Raw genomic sequence first — 21,009 nt, 5'->3', positions numbered from 1 at the left:
TAAACTGAGAAGAGGAATATGTTTTCCTTTAATGAATCACCTAACCACTGACATAGGAACATACTCTATTTTAAAAAATCTTCTAGGTCAGCTGTACTAAATAAAATATAATGATTTCTTGAACTCACCTTGTAGTGACCTTTTCTGTCATACCTTAGTGAATAACCACACCCTAAACACCCTAAATAGCTATTATTGAACTCTATATATACCTTGATAAAAAATTGCCTATATATCAAAAGACTGCCTCACACAGAAAAAGTTTATGTGTAAAGAACAATAAGACTATTTTACAATTTATTAAAAGAGATCCATTAATTCTAAAGAAAATATCGTAACATGATGTTAGCATAAAATGTAAATTGGTTTAGAAAATACAAGGAATAATTCATTATTAATAATCAGCATTAAGTAACTCACAGCCTTACCTTCTCCTTCTTCCCCCAATGCTATATAAACACACATAAGAATTTTGATTAAAAAAGAAGAAGATAGTAGGAAGGGAAAAATGAAGGGGGGGAAATCGGAGGGGGAGATGAACCATGAAAGACTATGGACTCTGAGAAAGAAACTGAGGGTTTTAGAGGGGAGGGGGGTGGGGGAATGGGTTAGCCTGGTGATGAGTATTAAGGAGGGCATGTATTGCATGGAGCACTGGGTGTTATATGCAAACAATGAATCATGGAACACTACATCAAAAACTAATGATGTAATGTATGGTGACTAACAAAATAAAATTATTAAAAAATGTTATACATAAAAAAATAGTGTATAAAATTTATTTAAGATAAAAAATACTGCCCTCAAGTTTATTCTTTTTTTAATGTTTTAATTTAAATTCCAGTTAGTTAGCATACAGTGTGATATTAGTTTCAGGTGTACAATATAGTGATTCAACACTTCCATACAACACCCCAACCCCTGGTGCTCATCATAAGTGCATTCCTTAATCTCCATCACCCATCTCCCCTCTGGTAACCATCAGTTTGTTCTCCGTAGTTAACAGTCTGTTTCTTGGTTTTCTCTTTAAGATAAATAGAATGGCTTTAGACATGCACACTTTAGAGGTTAGGAAGCAATAATGGCAATTTTTAATTTGAAAAAAATTTCACCGTCCCAGGTACAATTAATGTAGATAGAGAATGACTTCAGCTGTCTTTTGTTTTTAAACATCATATTGAAAATATGGAAGAAATAATCTGGGATATTGTTAGCAATGAAACTATTAGTAATATTTATCTTTTATGTGCTTTACAAATTTATATAGTGAACATGCATTACATCTTTAGTGGAAAAAATAAATTTTATTTTTGAAGTATTTTAAAACATGTCATGTTTTGAGGAGGATAGGTGAAAAGTGAATAGAGAGAAAGAAAAAAGCTAGAAAAAAAGGCAGAACAGTAAGGAAGAGTGGATCCTAGGGAAAAAGAAAGAAGGGAAACAAAAGCTAATGTAAAGGTGTTAGTTAATACAGTATATGTTAACTCAGAGGGGCAAATGCTACTAGGTGTAAAACTAAAGTGGTGTTATGTAAAGAAGGGCTGATTCCTCCTCTGAGGGGTCTTCCTATTTAGTTGGTAATATACAGTTTAGACTAATGAATTATGATTGAACATTTACCAAGCCATCTACTCTTAATAAAAAAAAAAAAAACAATAGAATAGACATACTGAGAGGATTCACCGGGAAGGTATAAGGAAGAATGACTAGAGCACTAGAGTATCGGGCCAGATTTTTGAGGGGAGAAGGCACATAGATCGGTAGAGATGAAGAGTGAAGGAAATCCAATTGGGGGATGAAACGTACAAAAGCATAAAGTTAATACTAAATAAAATGTCTTGGAGGGATCATAAAAAAGCAGTACAAGATAGAAAAATATTCTTACTTCCATATCTGATACTTGAAGTTGCTGTGAGTGCTGAGGCTGAAAAAAAGATAGGTCCTATAATTTGAATGGTATTGATTTCAAGCAAAGATATTTACAATTATTTATACATTCATTCATTTGAAAACATGTATTAATAACAACCACTGTATTCCAAACATTCTTGTAGGCACTGGGGTTGTAGGAATTAACAAGACAGAAAAAGAAATACCTGCTCTGTGTATTTCTGTTCTAGCAAATATATAATTAAAATACATTAAAATATATGTTAATATTTTTATATTTTAGTGTATATAAAATATATATAAAATTATATTTAATACATCAAATTTTTCATAGGAAACAAACATGTAATCCTCCTGTGAGATCTTATATAATACCTTGGCCCTTGTTGGTGGATAACATCAATGAAAAGAGATTTTAATACAAGATGCCACATATGGGCCTAGCCTTAGAATGTTGGGTCTTAATGCTTTGAATTGTGTGTAAAGCAAGAATCACTCTGTTACCAAGATTATCTGCTGCTAATTGGGATAATGAATACTGCAAATATGATCTACTTTTTCATGTCAAAACAAAGAGAACAACATGATGTCAGAGATGTCAAAACAGCCAGACATTATTTATTCTTATTTCCTTCACATCTTTGGCTTGTTGAAATTGAGTTTTTTTGAAATTGTGGAACTAAATACAATTAATCTATAAACTTCCTCTGCTCACTAACATAGTTAAGGTGTTTTGCGGGGAGTGGGGGTGTAGGCATATGCTAATATAAGAAGATGTTAGTGAATCACATTCAGTTTGAGTGAAGTTTGCCTACTGGCATTTCAGTGTAATTCCATTAGCATTTCCATATAATTCTATGCACACATCTAGAGATTCTTATCTGAGGCTATACTCAGAAATGGCTTACTATATGACAGGAAGTACACAACTCTCCAATGTAACCTACACAAAAATCAATTTTCACTAACAAGAGCCTTGGTATGTAATAAGCAGTGAGAAGTTGCTATATGGAAACAGAGGACTTTTCTCTGTTTTGGATCACTTCGGGCCCTTACTAGGATGCTAGGATGCTGAAGGAGAACCTACCAAACAGCACACTGATATCCTTTTGGCTATTTCATCAGTTGATCAGACAACATTATTTCCAATAAGAAATCTCCTCCAACTCTCCCTTGAAGAGTTTGAAGAAGACCCCCCTTTTTTTTAGGATGCTGTTTATTGCTTATCATTGCTACATTTTATTTTACTTATTTATTTTTTTAAAGATTTTATCTACTTATTTCTTTAGAGATAAAGAACAGGGGGAGGGGCAGAGGGAGAGAGAGAATCTCAAGCAGACTCCATGCTGAGTGTGGAGCCCGACGTGGGGCTCGATCCCACTACCTCAACATCATTACCTGAGCTGAAACCAGAAGTCAGACACTCAACCAAATGAGCCACCCAGGAGCCCCTCATTGCTACTTTTTAAAGAGCCCTATTTTTTAATCTCTTTCAGTGTTCCAGTTAAAGATACATTCTGTATGTTTTCTGTGAATACTGTCATAACTAATTTCAAATTAGACTTAATAGGAAAATTAGACAGTTTGTTTCAACATATATTAAAGATAACTAAGTAGTACTGACTGGAACACAGTATGTATGTAAATAATACCTGTTGAAAGAGAACTGCACTTGACAAAAATAAATTCACAGTATTTTTACTAAATCTAAATTTTTCAAAATCAACAGCTATTCATGTACCAAATATTTCTAAGCACAGTTACCAAGAAAACTTTCTCTGCTTGTTATACTATATGCTGCATTATAATTACAAGGTCACAAATCATATTTAAAGTAGAGGAAATGGCAATGTTAGTTATATATGCCTTTGAAATAGACAAGGCTTCTTTTTCATCAATACATTTCCCTTCTAAATCATGATTTGCTTAAGGGACTATTAATTTTACTCACCAGAGCAAAACAGCATTCAATTTCCCATTTATTAATTCATTGACCTTTTTTACTAGGTACCTACTCTGTGCCAGGGTATTTAATAGGTACTGAGAATATAATATGAATAAATTTATCTCTGTATTCATGATGCTCACATTCTACTTGAGGTGACAGGTACAAAAATAAATAATAACAAAACAATAGGATGACTGATAAAATAGATGCACTCTTCTTCCCCTCTCTCCAGCAAAATAGGTCATGGTGTACAGTGGATTAATTCTGTTAATGTGAATGTAAGTTGAGAAAGTTCTTCAGAGGGCAAATTATATGAACTGCACATTAAAAAATAAATTCACTTTCTAGTTGAGAAAGAAGTTTGAGTGATATGAAAGATATTTTAAGTGGAGCAAATAAAATAGAGGTATGAAAATGGATAAAATATTCACACAATGGAGAGGAATGTCAGAGAGAAGCAATGTGATATAATTGATAGCTGCAGGGAGATGCTGCATTTGTGAGTCTTCATAGATAAGTAGAAGGTGATACATACATAACTTAAGGCTATTTCATATGTTCTGTGTCACAGAAGCATCCAAGTTCCCTCTTTTATACTGAATTTACACTCAGATATAAGAAAAAGAATGCCATCACATGTAATTTGATTTTTAAATTAAGAGAAGCATTTAATAAATGTGTCCTTGGATATTGTAGGAATAGACTGATGATGGTTATTTTATGCATAGACTTAATAGAACCATCCACACTAGTTGTTTTTTACTTTTAAAAATAAACCAGCAAACTCAATATTTTCTAAAGTGTTTTAAAAAAGGAATAATTTGGGGCACCTGGGTGGTTCAGTCAGTTGGGCGGCTGCCTGCAGCTCAGGTCATGATCCCAGGGTCCTGGGATCGAGCCCCACATTGGGCTCCTTACTCAGGGTGTACCCTGGTTCTCCCTCTCTGTGCTCTCTCTCTCACTATCTCTCTCTCTGTGTCAAATAAATAAAATCTTTAATAAAGAAGGAATAATTCATATTCTTACAAAACTATGAGATTTGGGTTAGAAATTTTAAATTTATCTTTCCTGATATAGACTATGGGGGCAAATATCACTGATAGGAAAAATAATTCTTACCCTACTATGTGAATGTCTCCCCTAAAATATACTTTAGCCCAGTACTGAATAACAATATTTTACACTTCCTAAGCTGTATCCTGGAAATTCAGGCTATGACACTTGTCACTAATGTCCCAGGTTGATATTCTGGGTTACTTTCATCCATGATTCCAACTGCTTGCAAGAGATGGGCCTAAATAATCCTTGCTCCTAAGTCAATTATTTGAAAATAAAACTATAATGCGAGATTTACTATGATACTCTTAACTTCGTAGTGAATTGAAGTGTTTGTAGCATCTGTAAAATTGACTGATAGTTTCTCATACTGCCAGCAGTTCTGCAGAGAATAAGACTTTTATGTTCAGAAAAGCAGCAAGGTCAAACAACTATTTGTAGAAATACTGAAAGCAGCTTATACAAATTCTTTGCTTCAAGGAACCGAATGTGTGGGGAGAAGGAGAATGCTGACAAAGGGAGGAAAATAAGGAAAAACAGATTCATGTGACACTGATTTGAAAAATAAATAGTGCAAATTGGTTTAGATAAGCTGGTTAATGTTTATATTTTATTTGGGGAATTAATGTATTGTTTTCTGTGTTCTATTTTGTTAGGTGTGAAAATATACTACCATACTTTAGGAAACAAACGCCTAAGCCTATGCTAGTCAAGTGGGGAGAAAATAATTTAACATTCTTCAACTCTAGTAGTCTGTTCTTTCACTCTCTAGAACTGAGACTAAGTTTTAAAATTTGCATAAGGAAGTACTTCATGTGAAGATTGGAGAGTAGGTTCTTCCTTTCACCACCACATGTATCAGTGATCAGAGTAGAGTTTTCTTCCATGTATGACCTTGGTAAAATACATCATTCCTCCCTGTGAGAATCAAAGAGATATAACCTGTTATGGGCTTCTTTCTCCCTACATATATTTCCTATAGTATCAAAGCCTAGTATTAACATATTATTTCATATAATTTTCATATAATTTTACTACTTTTTCAAAAAATGTTGAAATTCATTCTCCTAAGCATGTCCTTTCATAAATCATTCCCTACTTCATCCCTCTAATATTCAAGAGTCTTTAGGTTAAGTAGTAACTCTTCCTTACTAATATTCTTATTCAATCTTATTGGATAATCACTAGCTATATGGTATGTTATAATTCCTGACAGTTTTGTCTATTTGCTTGCTTCTGATTCCCATGATATCACAATAATTGCATTTCACATTAGTAAGTTTCTAGGTAGGCCTATGGGGCTTCTTTACTGAGAGTCTTAATTAAACTTGTTCTAAATTAAAACAACCTTTGCTGAGATACTTGTCAAACCAGCTTTAAAGACTTGCTTGGGACACAGGAGGCAATGCCATGATCAGTGGAAGCGTGACAGAGATCAGGACCTAAGCAATAAACTTGGTGATTCACAGAGAGGTAATTTATTATACCCACTAGACCCACTAATATGATGGAGGACAGGTAGGGAGGTAGGAGGACTAAGAAAGAATGTAAAATATTGGGACAAAGAATAACAGTGATATAATTTTATAGTGCTACTGTATGCCTCCTCCACCCCCCAAAAATAAACCACCAAAATAAAATGGAAACCATAGCTGTATTTTATAGTGCTAAGAAGCTGGAAGAACATTTAAGCATCTAGTTAATTTTCTAGGTTTGGGTTTATTGAGGTTAGTGCTGGTCCTTGTCTTCCAAGCCTCATACACATTAAAAAAAAAATATCTGTGGGTTTCTCACCACTTTATGATACCAGTTTCACAATCAAATTCTTCCTATAATTAAATGACCTGATACTCTTTTCATCCTTTACTTGATTCAGGAAACCTATTCTTAAGAAAGAAACTAATTACCCAAAAGACTCCACCCCAAAACTCTTAGAACTCATACAGGAATTCAGTAAAGTGGCAGGATATAAAATCAATGCACAAAAATCAGTGGCATTCCTATACACCAACAACAAGACAGAAGAAAGAGAAATTAAGGAGTCGATCCCATTTACAATTGCATTCAAAACCATAAGATACCTAGAAATAAATCTAACCAAAGAGGCAAAGAATCTGTACTCAGAAAACTATAAAATACTCATGAAAGAAATTGAGGAAGACACAAAGAAATGGAGAAATGTTCCATGCTCATGGATTGGAAGAACAAATATTGTGAAGTTGTCAATGCTACCTAGAGCAATCTACACATTTAAGGCAATCCCTATCAAAATATCATCAACATTTTCAAAGAAATGGAACAAATAATCCTAAAATTTGTATGGAACCAGAAAAGACCCCGAATAGCCAGAAGAATGTTGAAAAAGAAAAGCAAAGCTGGTGGCATCACAATTCCAGACTTCAAGCTCTATTACAAAGCTGTAATCATCAAGACAGTATGGTACTGGCACAAAAACAGACACATAGATCAATGCAACCGAATAGAGAGCCCAGAAATGGACCCTCAACTCTATGGTCAACTAATCTTTGACAAATAGGAAAGAATGTCCGATGGAAAAAAGACAGTCTCTTCAAAAAATGGTGCTGGGGAAAATTGGACAGCCACATGCAGAAGAATGAAACTGGACCATTTCCTTACACCACACACAAAAAATAGACTCAAAATGGTTGAAAGACCTAAATGAGAGACAGGAGTCCATCTAAATCCTAAAGGAGAACACAGGCAGCAACCTCTTCGACCTTAGCCGCAGGAACTTCTTCCTAGAAACATCGCCAAAGGCAAGGGAAGGAAGGGCAAAAATGAACTATTGGGACTTCATCAAGATAAAAAGCTTTTGCACAGCAAAAGAAACAGTCAACAAAACCAAAAGACAACCGACAGAATGGGAGAAGATATTTGCAAATGACATATCAGATAAAGGGCTAGTATCCAAGATCTATAAAGAACTTACCAAACTCAACACCCAAAGAACAAATGATCCAATCAAGAAATGGGCAGAAGACATGAACAGACATTTCTGCAAAGAAGACATCCAAATGGCCAACAGACACATGAAAAAGTGCTCAACATGGCTCAGCATCAGGGAAATCCAAATCAAAACCTCAGTGAGATACCACCTCACACCAGTCAGAATGGCTAAAATTAACAAGTCAAGAATTGACAGATGTTGGTGGGGATGTGGAGAAAGGGGAACCCTCCTACACTGTTGGTGGGAATGCAAGCTGGTGCAACCACTCTGGAAAACACTATGGAGGTTCCTCAAAAAGTTGAAAATAGAGCTACCATATGACCCAGGAATTGCACTCCTGGGTATTTACCCCAAAGATACAAATGTAGTGATCTGAAGGGGTATGTGCTCCCTGATGTTTATAGCAGCAATGTCCACAATAGCCAAACTATGGAAAGAGCCAAGATGTCCATCGACAAATGAATGGAGAAGAAGATGTGGTATATATATATATATATATATATATATATATATATATATATCATGGAATATTATGCAGCCATCAAAAGGAATGACATCTTGCCATTTGCAATGACGTGGATGGAATTGGAGGGTATTATGCTGAGCGAAATAAGTCAATCAGAGAAAGACATGTATCATGTGATCTCACTGATACGAGGAATTCTTAATCTCAGGAAATAAACTGAGGGTTGTTGGAGTGGTGGGGGGTGGGAGGTATGGGGTGGCTGGGTGATAGACATTGGGGAGCGTATATGCTATGGTGAGTGCTGTGAATTGTGTAAGACTGTTGAATCACAGACCTGTACCTCTGAAACAAATAGTACATTATATGTTAAAAAAAAAATAAGAAGATAGCAGGAAGGGAAAAATGAAGGGGGGGAAATCAGAGGGGGAGACGAACCATGAGAGACTATGGACTCTGAGAAACAAACTGAGGGTTCTAGAGGGGAGGGGGTGGGGGATGGGTTAGCCTGGTGATGGGTATTAAAGAGGGCACGTACTGAATGGAGCACTGGGTGTTATACGCAAACAATGAATCATGGAACACTACATCAAAAACTAATGATGTAACGTATGGTGATTAACATAACATAATAAAGAAAAGAAAGAAACTAATCCAATTATACTAACATATGAATGAATGATAAGGTTTAACTTATTAATATTGTGGATATTTATATTTGACAGGAGGAAAACCCTTGCTCAGTTTAAGTCCAAAATATAAAACTGTAAATATAAAACTTCAAATTTGGTACACTTTGCTGGATCAGTGTTTCTCCTTCTAGAATGTCTTGTTTTGACTGCAGATAAAAACTTTTTGCTAAAAAGCTTCTGTCCAACAAAGGAAACCATCAACCAAATGAGAAGGAAACCTATAAAATGGAAGAAAATACTTATAAAAATCTGTTAAGGTATTAATGCTACTCTGACAAGTTTTTTTAATGTTTCGTCAATGCCAAGAAACATTATTTACTATAAAACAACAAAAATTAAATAATATTAGGTCCCACTTAGAAAGTATGGAAATATTAGTTCTTACATATAGTTTTAAAAAACTAAATATATGTACTATATATTATATTAAAGGTTAGGCCTAGAAAGTACTTCCAACTTGTACATGAAGCTTAATAATTATAGGTAACATTTTTTGAGTGTTTAATGTGGTCCAGACACAAAGTTAGGGCACTTATATGCAATGTATCATTAATATGCAAAATAATACCACAAGAAAAAACCTATCATTAGAGTTTTAGAGATTTAGAAAATTTCTGAAGTCACACAACTCTTTGGTGGAAGATCCAAAATTTAACTCATGTTTATTAGACCCAGAGCTGCTCTTTTTTCCCCAACTTTATTGAGATATAATTGACATATAACATTGTATTAGTCTACAGTATAGTAGCTCATGCTTCTACATAAATTTTACTTGATTCCAATCTAGTAGATTATATAAAAGACAATCATAATCCTATTCATTGTGTTCAGTTTTTGTATAGGAAAACAAAAACAATGACAATAAATTCTGTTTTTTTCCCATGGAGAAGTGTAATTAAGGAAGAATGATAAACTTCTCTTCGTAGGTAAAATATTTTTGAAATACCTCCTAAATTAGGTTTATTTATTGGTAAACCAATCTCTCTCTCACATCTTGCCATCAAGTTGTAATCATGAGATTGGGTTAATAAAAAGCAATATATGATACTGAGTAGGTAGAAAACCTGAAGATTGTTTCCTTTGACCCAGTCACGCTAGAGAGAAGAACTTGACAGACAAAAAGTAGAATTCTTGTTCTCATATCCTAGGGGATTCTGGAGAGAACAAGATGGAGCCACTTGGATAAAGTCAGATATCAGTTTACTTGTCCACAACCCCAACTCCCTTCTCTACCTGATTCTGAACTTCAAGTTATGTATTTCTATGTGTGTGTGTGGGGGAGGGATCTTTAGAGATATCTAACTATGTAGCAGATTGAAGGTATCAAGCCTAGTACCCCATTTTCTCAAGTATAGAGATACTATGGACTGAATTGTGTCCCTCCTACACACAAATTCATATATTGAATCCCTAACCCTCAATGTGACTGTATTCGCAGATAGTCTTCAATGAGGCCATAGGGTGGGGCATTAGTCAGATAGGATTTGTGGACTTATAAGAAGAGGAAGATCTCACACTCTTGCTTTCTTGCTTGCTCTCTCACTCTCACTCTTTTTCTTGCTCTCTTTCTCTCCTTCTCTCTGCATATGCACAAAGAAGAAAGCCCATTTGAGTACACAGAAAGAAGGTGGCTGAGTACAAGCAAGGAAGAGAGCTATCACCAGAAACCAAATCTGCTAGCACCTTGCTCTCAGACTTCCCAGCCTCCAGAACTATAATAAAATAAATTTATGTTGTTTAAGCCACCCAGTTTGTGGTATTTTGTTACGGCAGCCCTAGCTGATTAAGATAAGGGCAGGCTGTAAGTCTCTAAAAGCAACACACCCAGTCATTTCCAACATGGTATGAGATAAATGGTACAGCATCTCTGATGGGTGCCAATATATGGGTAAGACTGAGGCAATGTTTCTGGTTCCCCAAGTCATATAGGTACAAAGTACTCAGAAGTTCCCTATATCCCAGTAAACTGCCTTGGAAATGAGAGTGTAGGTGTACAATCCAAGGTCTCCAGCCATGGAAAAGGAGGCTGTTTTGAGTGAGGACATTGAATCCTGGATAAATGACTGAACCATGAGCTCTAGAAATGGGTTTCAGCACATCAGCCCCAAAGACCAAATGATATTCCTCTTATCCTAGCAGTTACCAGTTCAGAGAACACACCAGTCCAGTCATTCTTCAATAGTGACTAGCAAGAATCTAGTGATTTGCCCCTGGATCTCACTGACTGGGCCTGAGATCTCACAAGATTTGGAGAGTTCCAAAATTTGGACAGAGATCACACGAGATTTGACCCTGGATCTCACTGACTGGGCCTGAGATCTCACGAGATTTGGATAAGTTCTCTCAAGACTGACTGAGATCATGAGAGATGTGCCCCTGAATGCAAGCTAGTACATCCATTCTGGAAAACAGTGTGGAGATTCCTCAAAAAGTTAAAAATACAGCTACCCTATGACCCTATGCACTACTAGGTACTTACCCCAAAGATACAAATCAGAAGGAGCACCTGCACCCCAATGTTCATAGCAGCAACTATGGAAAGAGCCAAGATGTCCATCGGTAGATGAATGGATAAAGAAGTGATATATATATAGAATAGAATATTACTTAGCCATCAGAAAGAATGAATACTTACCATTTGCATTAACATGGATGGAACTGGAGGGTGTCATGCTGAGCAAAATAAGTCAATCAGAGAAAGACATGTATCATATTGTTTCACTCATATGTGGGATATAAGAAACAGGGCAGAGGACCATAGGGGACGGGAGGGAGAACAGAATGGGAAGTCATCAGAGAGGGAGAAAAACCATGAGAGACTCTTAACTATAGGAAACAAACTGAGGGTTGCTGGAGGGGAAGTGGGTGAGGGGATGGGGTAATTGGGTGATGGGTATTAATGAGGGTAAGTGATGTGATGAGCACTGGGTCTTAAATGCAACTGATAAATTATTGAACACTACATCTGAAACTAATGATGTACTGTAAGTTGGCTAATTGAATTTAAAGGGAAAAAAAGGAATTTAAATAAAAAAAATAAAGTGGAAAAAAAGAAAAAAAGAATCTAGAGATCAATCTTCATCACAGTGAAATTCCATAAGCATATCCCTTCTTGAAATATCCAGATTCCATTTTGTAGGGAAAGAGTGGAGGAATTCTAAAAGACTAAGAACTTACCTGAGTCCATCAAACTGAGTCATATAAAAGAAGTTCTTGAATTACTGAATAAATATCAGCCTTAATTTATCAGGCTGGAAAGTGATTTAGTAGTTCTTGTCCCTCCATCCATCTCTGACCCTGCTATCCAATGTATGGGACCCTTCAGAAAGACCAGATTGTTAATTTCTGGAGAAATAAAGATGTTACATTGGCTTTGTATATCTTTATATAAGGTGAATAAATTTTGCAATCATAATACCCTTATTTTCACTTGAGGTTATCTTACTCCTAGGGTGAAAAATCAGTTTCCTATCAAGGATCATCTCTAAAAATTTGGTAGTTGTTGCTTGATGTGTTGGGCTAAAAGTATTCCAAGGCTTCATCTTGACACTGTGGAAACAAATGCCATGATTAATGATAGGTGTTAGCTTTAGAAATGGGATGGAATAATAGTGGCACATTTTCTAAGTATTTATTGACACTGGCTTATATTGATGGAAAGCAGAAGCTCTCCATGTGGGAAAGACTTTCCTCAGCCCAGCATTTGACATTTGTTTAAATTGCTAGTTAGATTTCCTGATATGAAGGAAACAATGCATCCACTTCTGTCTTCTAGGAGAATGGTATATGTTATTTTAAGTGATAAATGTTCTTTTATTTAGGAAAATGCCTTGATGGAATGTTTTGGTCATCCTGGATGATTAAAGGACATTATTCCTCCACAGTAGTATTCAAATCAGGATACCAGAAGATTTTTTTAGATTTAATTTAATTTTATTATGTTATGTTAGTCACCACACAGTACATCATTAATTTTTTTTCTTTCTTTTTCCTCTTCACTATGTTATGTTAATCACCATACATTACATCATTAGTTTTTGATGTAGTGTTCCATGATTCATTGTTTGCGTATAACACCCAGTGCTCCATGCAGTAAGTGCCCTCCTTAATACCAATTACCGGGCTAACCCATCCCTCCATTCCCTCCCCTCCAAAACCCTCAGTTTTTTTCTCAGAGTCCATAGTCTCTCATGGTTCGTCTCCCCCTCCAATTTTGTAAAAGAAACAGATTCTCCATCATAGGTGCTCCAAACAGCTTTAAAAAAATCTTTTTTTGCTGCTGCATTTTTGCTTCTTTCCTTGAAACTTACCCATTCCAGATATCAACTACCTAATCTGATTTAAAAAAATCCATGCCAAGAACTTTATAACATCCTCACAAGTAGCAGTTCTTTAGCTGACTTTCTTGCCTAATCGATTAATGGCTCTTGGTGGGAATTTCACTCAGTGGAGGATAGTGGCTAAGAGGATAGATATTTAGGGCAATCCAGTCATCTTGATGCATTTGTAAAGACAATTATGTGCCTTACTGATTTCTTGAATGATTCTTAGGAAATAGTTTTATATTTATCTTTTTAATGTCATAATCAGTTGCCCCAAGAGGTGACTTGTTCAGAAATTGCTCAGAGATCTTATTATAAGTAGTGCTATTATTCCTGTGACTATTATTTATAAATAGGACCTGACCAAGTTTTTATACAATGTACTCTTCACTCAGTTTGCAATTGTTAAATTACTTAACAGAGTTTTAAAAATCTTCTAAATATTAGGAAGAAAATTACACAAAATAAAAAATGTGAAGCAAAGAAGAAAAAACATAGAGTTAATCATTATAGAAAGATAAAGAAAATGCAGGAAAATTATAAGATTGTCTAGCCTTTTTTCTTCCTCAAGCAAGGTCACATTTCTTAGATAAAAGTAAATTAATTGTCTAATTTCTTGGCACACAGTAGGCACTCAGTTCATTTAAAACATTCCCAGAAAATGCCGCAACACAAATAAAATAATCTCATTCTATTTGACAGTCTGATACTTAAAAAATTAGTTTTATATTTCAGACATTTAAATCAAAACAATACCAATAAATAATGTATTGCCAAGTCTTTATACATACTCTGTTATTATACATATAATATTATACTGCAATTATTAATGTATATATCTTTCTACCTTACCAGACCATGACCTCTTTGAGTAAGGGTCATGCTTTCATCATTTCTGTGTCACAGTTTCTTGTGAAGAGTAGGTACTCAGCAAATATGTGTTGAATAAATGGTTGGTAATGACAGTCATTTTATTTTCCATTTTTAAACAGATGAGGATTGAAGTTGCTACAATCACATATGTTTCTGCAGTCATAAAAGATGAAAGTAGAGCAACCATTCATTAAAAATCTGATTACCTATACATCAAGCAGCAGCATAATAACAATACTTTTATCTCCATCATTAAAATGAATATAATTAGTTTCAAGATTGCACATGTCTAATAAGATGATTCCACTATTTAGAGTACCTTTCACTCTACCAGAATGTCATGAAAATAGATTCATACATGTTTTCTTTCTAGGTCATCTCAATAACAAGTTATAAATATAACTAATACTTCTCTGGTAATTGGAAAACATATTTAAGTAGAGTGCCTATCAACTTTACTAATCAACCTTACTGATGTTTCACTGTTTATCATAATTGAGACCTGCAAAATTATATAAAATAAAATCACACAAGGAAATTTTTAATCATGTTCCAGAATGCATGCATGTTAGTAAAGGAAATTGATATTCTGTCACCTAAATATCATAATTATTAAGTCTAAAATCTAAATCGTATCATTCTAATGTTTTTATTTTTTTAGAAATGTCTTGTTTCAAATAACCATTTTTTGTTTGTTCATCTCATAGTACAGAATTTCAGTGCTCCTGTTAGGTTGATAAACAAACTACTGCATTTGTTTTTCCAGGTATGAATAATTACATTTGTAGTCACAATAATTGTACAACTGTGTACCAGAAGACCCAATAAAGATAAGTTATAACCAATTTAGAAGTAGCCTTTGGCATAACTGTTGCAGAAAAATGGGGAAGGAGCATGCTATGATAGTGCTCCAATATAATTTATTTGAACAAATACTGCATATAAAATACTTTATATAATATTTAAACCATTTTTAATTATTATATTACTTTCAATGAAACCTTTGTACAATTGTGAACATTGTTTCTTAGGAGTTGATGGATAATTCTGAAGACATTCAATAATGTCAGCAAATAGAGTTTTGACTGAAAATCAAAATCTATAGTGCAAACAAAACCATTATTTAAAAGCGTGACAATATATTTCACATTCAAGTTGTTACAATAAAAGCTAGCCAAACTGCTCATTTTTTTCTCAAAATTGAACAAAACTGATGCAACCAGCATCATGAAAATTTTTCAGACACATAATGCTTGGAAGTAATAAAAACAATTTTCAGAAAGAAAGCTATATTCTTAGCCTCAGATTGAAAAATATATATATATATATTTTTTTTTTTACCTTTATGTACCTCTAGGCCCAAGTTGTAGCATTTCATATTAGCCGATCTATGACCATTATTTCCTCAAGCCTTTTTTCCAGAAAACTTTCTCTGATGAAAGTCAGTGCACAAGGATTTCCTTTGTTTTGTATTTCTTGCCACTTATTCATACGTTGTATTATTTGTTCATAAATTAGAGATCCTCTTAATTGCATATGCATTTTCACAGACAGATTATGAGCCCTGTGAGCATGAAATATCAGATATAATGTGTCTGTATAAAATAGTGACTCAATGAATGCTAAATAAACATCTTATTAATAGCCTTAAAAAGCATGTGATTGTTGTAATTTGCCACTTATAAAAAATAAATATTGGTTTTAAAGAAATCTGCAAATTCTTAATTTCAAGGCAAACAAAATACAAATATACTAACAATCAAGTAATTTTTTTATTCTGAAAATGATTATTTTACTGAAATTGGTTTTGCTATTTTTATTGCATAAAATATTTAGTTTAGCAAACATTTAAATCATACTTAAAGTCAAATCAAATAATGAATTATCAAAGTGTAATATTTCCTTGATTAGACATGGGTTATATTTTAAAAATTTAAATGATCTAAAATGGCATTTCATAATATTTAATGGAAAATATCACACAAATTTTGTCCTATCATTCTGCATGGTTTGTGACATATTTTCCATGATACATAAATAGTGGAAGTACTGAACTTCAGGGTTACAAATGTGTTGAATGAACATTATATAGTGAAGGACACAAGCTAGAATGTATAAACACTTATTAACTTTAGCAGTAAAACTCTCTTCTATATAGTATAGAGCTTGTATGATCCATTACTAGAACAAGGTGCTAATGAAAAAACTTTTTTTGGTATTTGATAACAAAATAGGCCAGTTAACTATGTAAAAATATACTTGTTTCTTGGTCACACACTATACATTTTCTCTTAGTCAGTTATCTTAAAAGTAGTCATGAGGGATACAAAAAACCCCAAAAGTTTGTGGATAGCTCACTGCAGCCCATTGTCAGCACTGATTATGGGTCAGTAGCATCAGCAGAAATATGCAACACCTGAAGGTGAAGACACCAGTAGAATTGATAAGGCATCTTTCCTTGAAGTAAACATAACATTCTTCCACTCTTGTAAAAACTCTGAGATGTGTGGCTGCTTTTATTCATGTCAATTTCATTCTAACTCATAATTCTTTATAGCTAAATTTGACATTTTCAGCAAGAATCACAGCATGAATGATCACCATGTTCTTCATAGGTTTTGGCTTTACCCTATCAAGGAAGTTGAAATAGTTAAAAAATAATGTTCTTTAAAATGATTGATTTTATCAAACAAGTCTCAGTTGGCTTGCAACTTCCTTGACTCATCACTATTCCACATACTCTCCATATTGTCAGATCCTCTCTCTATGATTAATTGATCAAAAACCATGACAACATGAAAGTGTAAATTGCACAAACTTCATGCCCTTAGTATTTTTTGCAAAGCACATTTTCTTGGATAAGTGAACATATGTAAAGTAATAAATCTATAAAACTGTTTATGAGGTATTGCTGCAAAAAGTCAAATTAGAAGTCATAACTTATGTGTAAAATGATAAATGCTCACTAAAGTTTTTCTTAGTTTTCTTTTGGGGTAGGCTATGGTTTTCTACTGTTTTGGTTTCAGTTTTGGTTTTCATTTTGAAGAAGACAAAAGGAGATATTTCTTGGTTCTGTGCTTTTGGTGCAGGAAAATTCTAACACAACTACTGTGGCTAAATGAATGCCCAATCACTAACCATAGAATGGAATATTTTGAAGAGCTTAGTAGGCAACTGAAACTACCAGAGAAATTACAGTTGTGCAGAGTGGATTAAGATCCTAGGAGTAAATGGATAAATTCTGTATAGAAATGTGCTGTCCTATATGATGAGGACTGGACACATATGAGTATTGGGAATTTGAAATGTGGCTAGTCCAAATTAAGATATGCTGGCAGTAAAAAAATACACACCACTTTTCAAAGACTTAGTATAAAAAATATAAAATGTTTTATGCTAGGTACATAGTAGGAATTGATCTCTCAATAACCATTCTCCACTTTTCTCTATAATAATGAAGCTTAGTTGTACAATGAATACTCTAATAAAGATTACATTTCCCAGCTTTGTAGCTAAATGTGGCCATGAAGGCTGGTTCTGGCCAATGAGATGTAAATGAAGTGCCATATGCAACTTCTTTAAAAGGCAATTAAAATATCCTGTATTTATCTCCTCCTCCTGTGCTAGCTGGAATTTAGACAAGTGGTAGGAGTGGGGTAGGCATCTTAGGCCACAAGATAAAAGCTGTATGTTTAGGGTGGCTGAGCAAAAAAGAATGATTCTGAGTTCTGAGAACAGTAGAGTTATCATGTCAGCTTTAGAACACTTATGCTAGGACTGTTTCATGAGAGGTAAATTCTATCTTATCTAATCTGTTTTTAACTAGTACATAATATTTCATGATGAATGTGTATCTACCATAAATTATCTATCCACTTTTGGAGTAATGGACACTCAGGTTGTTTCCTGCTCACTGCCATCACAAATATCACAACAATGATGTCCCCCTTTGGATCTATGTGAAGATTTCTGAGATATTATTCAAGAGAATGATTGCTGAAGAATACAATATGTATAATATTATATTTCTATAAGCAGTGCCAGTTTTTTTTCTATATAATGGTTGCACCAATTTACACTCCCTTCAGCTAGCACTTTTAGGCTAGCCCAGGTGGTGAGACACCATTGCAGTCAATGGCAATATACTCAATTTGCATGTTCAGAACTAAAGAGGGGAAAGTCAACCTCACAAAAGCTCCATGAGGGAAAGAATTGTGTCCACTTTTAGACTCCATTATAGACCCAACAACTGACACAGATAGTAGTAGCTCCATGAATATTTGTTGAAAAAAATTAGTGAATATATAGATCCTACAAAGATAAAGTTGTACATTCACAAAGATAATCACTCCATGTGGACTTGATTCACAATTAATAGGGAAAGCCTAATATAATATTAGATACATACCAAAATTATATATATCAAATTATATAGATAGCAAAAATATATATACCAAAATTATATAAATACCAAATATATATATAGTACTATACACACACACACACATATACACATAGGCTTCCATTTAGTACCATTATATGTATACAGACTTCCTCATTAAGATGTAAGTTTCATGAGGGTAAGGGCTATATCCCCAGTTCCTAAAACAGTATAGAACTTGGTACAGACTAGGTACTCAGTATATTTGCCAAATGACTGAACAAACCATCCTATAATCAATCAGTATATATTGAATCACTCCACATTGAATAATCATGCTAACCTCTGTGGAAAAACTAAGATGTATGAGACAAATCCATGATCTCAAGCTGCTTATAGTCCGACAAAGCAGAAAAGACAATGCATACAAAAAGCTAACTAGTAATGCCAGGCAGTTTGAGGAAAGGAAACAACTAATGAAACAACTAATAGGAGCTCAGAGGGTGCAAAGACCATATGTAGGCTTTCACTGAGAAGATGGAATCTGAGGTGAGTCTACTTAAGTTGGCAAAGTGAGATGTGTGGACTCTTAGGGGAAGTGACCTGCATAAACAAATAAAAACCTCAAAGAAAATATTTCCTCAAATATGCATATAGCTTTCCACTTTACAAAGCACTTTCACACATATTTTATCACTTAATCCTCATGATAATTTTTGAGGTCATCAGAGAATGGACTAATGTCCAAACTATTTTTTTTTAAAGATTTTATTTATTTATTTGACAGAGAGAGAGAGAGCGAGAGCAGGAACACAAGCAGGGGGAGTGGGAGAGGGAGAAGCAGGCTTCCCGCGGAGCAGGGAGCCCGATGCGGGGCTCGATCCCAGGACCCTGGGATCATGACCTGAGCCGAAGGCAGACGCTTAACGACTGAGCCACCCAGGCGCCCCTGTCCAAACTATTTTTGAGGAAAGTGCAGCTCAGATACTAATTTTCTTAAAGCCACCTGACTGGAGTTGGAAGCATAATCCAGGTTTTCTAATTCTTAGTGTAGGGCCCTGTCCTCAGTACCAGGAGTCAAAGGGCAGAGCTATTACGTAGCTGGGATCTTGTATAATTAAGAGGTGTTTCTCCCGGACATGTTTGGATAACTGTGGCTGATTGTGTTTCCATTTCCTGTGTTTATTTGTGTTTGTCTACTCTCCCCATTAGATTAAGCACCTCTGTAAGGATTGGGTTATGACCTCTATTTCCTCTGTAATTTCCACAGACCATAGTACAATTAAGAGGTGTTGATTGGCCTATCTCTATTGTAAAACAATATCATGAAGAAAATGAAATAAATTCTAACAAAATACATTATGAATTAAATTATTTGTAGATTAAGCTCAGAGATGTATACAAATAGAAACACATAGCCTACATAATTTCATCAATAGGAGATGATTGCCTTCTGCCAGTGACTAGTCAGATCCTTTAAGATACCTATTTATATATCATTCTCATCATAGACTGAAGATTAGAGAAACTAACATTTGAGTTGCAGGTTTTTATAAGCAAAATGGGAATCTACTGTTTGTATTGTATTTATCAGACATTAAATCACTTAGCTACTACTCTACACAAAAAGGAATATATGTTAAAAGAGCAGGAACCAAGCAGCTTGTCTTCATATAAAATTTTACTTAAGATATTGCTAAACTAAATAAACTGGCCCTAATTTTCATACTTGACTTGAAACCAGAGGGAGAAAAAAGTGTTTCCATTTCAATCCATGTCTAAGATGCTTCTCCAATTCTCTTATTTTTTTTCTTTTGGCAGATTAGTAACATAAATTATTCCTATATCCTAGACATTGTAATTAAGGTTAGGGTCTTATTATGTAATATTTTAAAATCATGAATAAAATTAAAATATGATTTTAAAAAATATTTTATTTATTATTTATTTATTTAAATTCAATTAGCCAAGGTATAGTACATCATTGGTTTTTGATATAATGTTCAGTGATTCATTAGTTCAGTATAACACCCAGTGCTCACGTGCGTTTATTTATTTATTTGAGAGCAAGAGGGAAAGAGAGAGAGACAGGGAAAGCACAGAGGAAGAGTGAGAGGGAGAAGCAGACTCCCCACTGAGCAGGGAGTCCGACATGGGGCTCAATCCCAGGACCCTGAGATCATGACCTGAGTTGAAGGCGGATGTTTGGCTGACTGAACCACCCAGGCACCCCAAATTGAAATATGATTTAAAAGTAATATAAAAAATATAAGCCAAAACATGGCTAGAGCTATAACATTAATATTTGACTATGCATTTGTCAACTCTGGCTCTAAAACAGTTTTCAAACTTTGCATTAGGAAAAAAGCATGTCTATAGCTATTATTAAAGAACAGGAAATGACTTCCACATTAGG

Source organism: Phoca vitulina, unplaced genomic scaffold (genome assembly GCF_004348235.1).
Source record: "Phoca vitulina isolate PV1807 unplaced genomic scaffold, GSC_HSeal_1.0 scaffold62, whole genome shotgun sequence".
In the NCBI taxonomy this organism is placed as follows: domain Eukaryota; kingdom Metazoa; phylum Chordata; class Mammalia; order Carnivora; family Phocidae; genus Phoca; species Phoca vitulina.
This window is presented reverse-complemented; position numbering follows the sequence as displayed.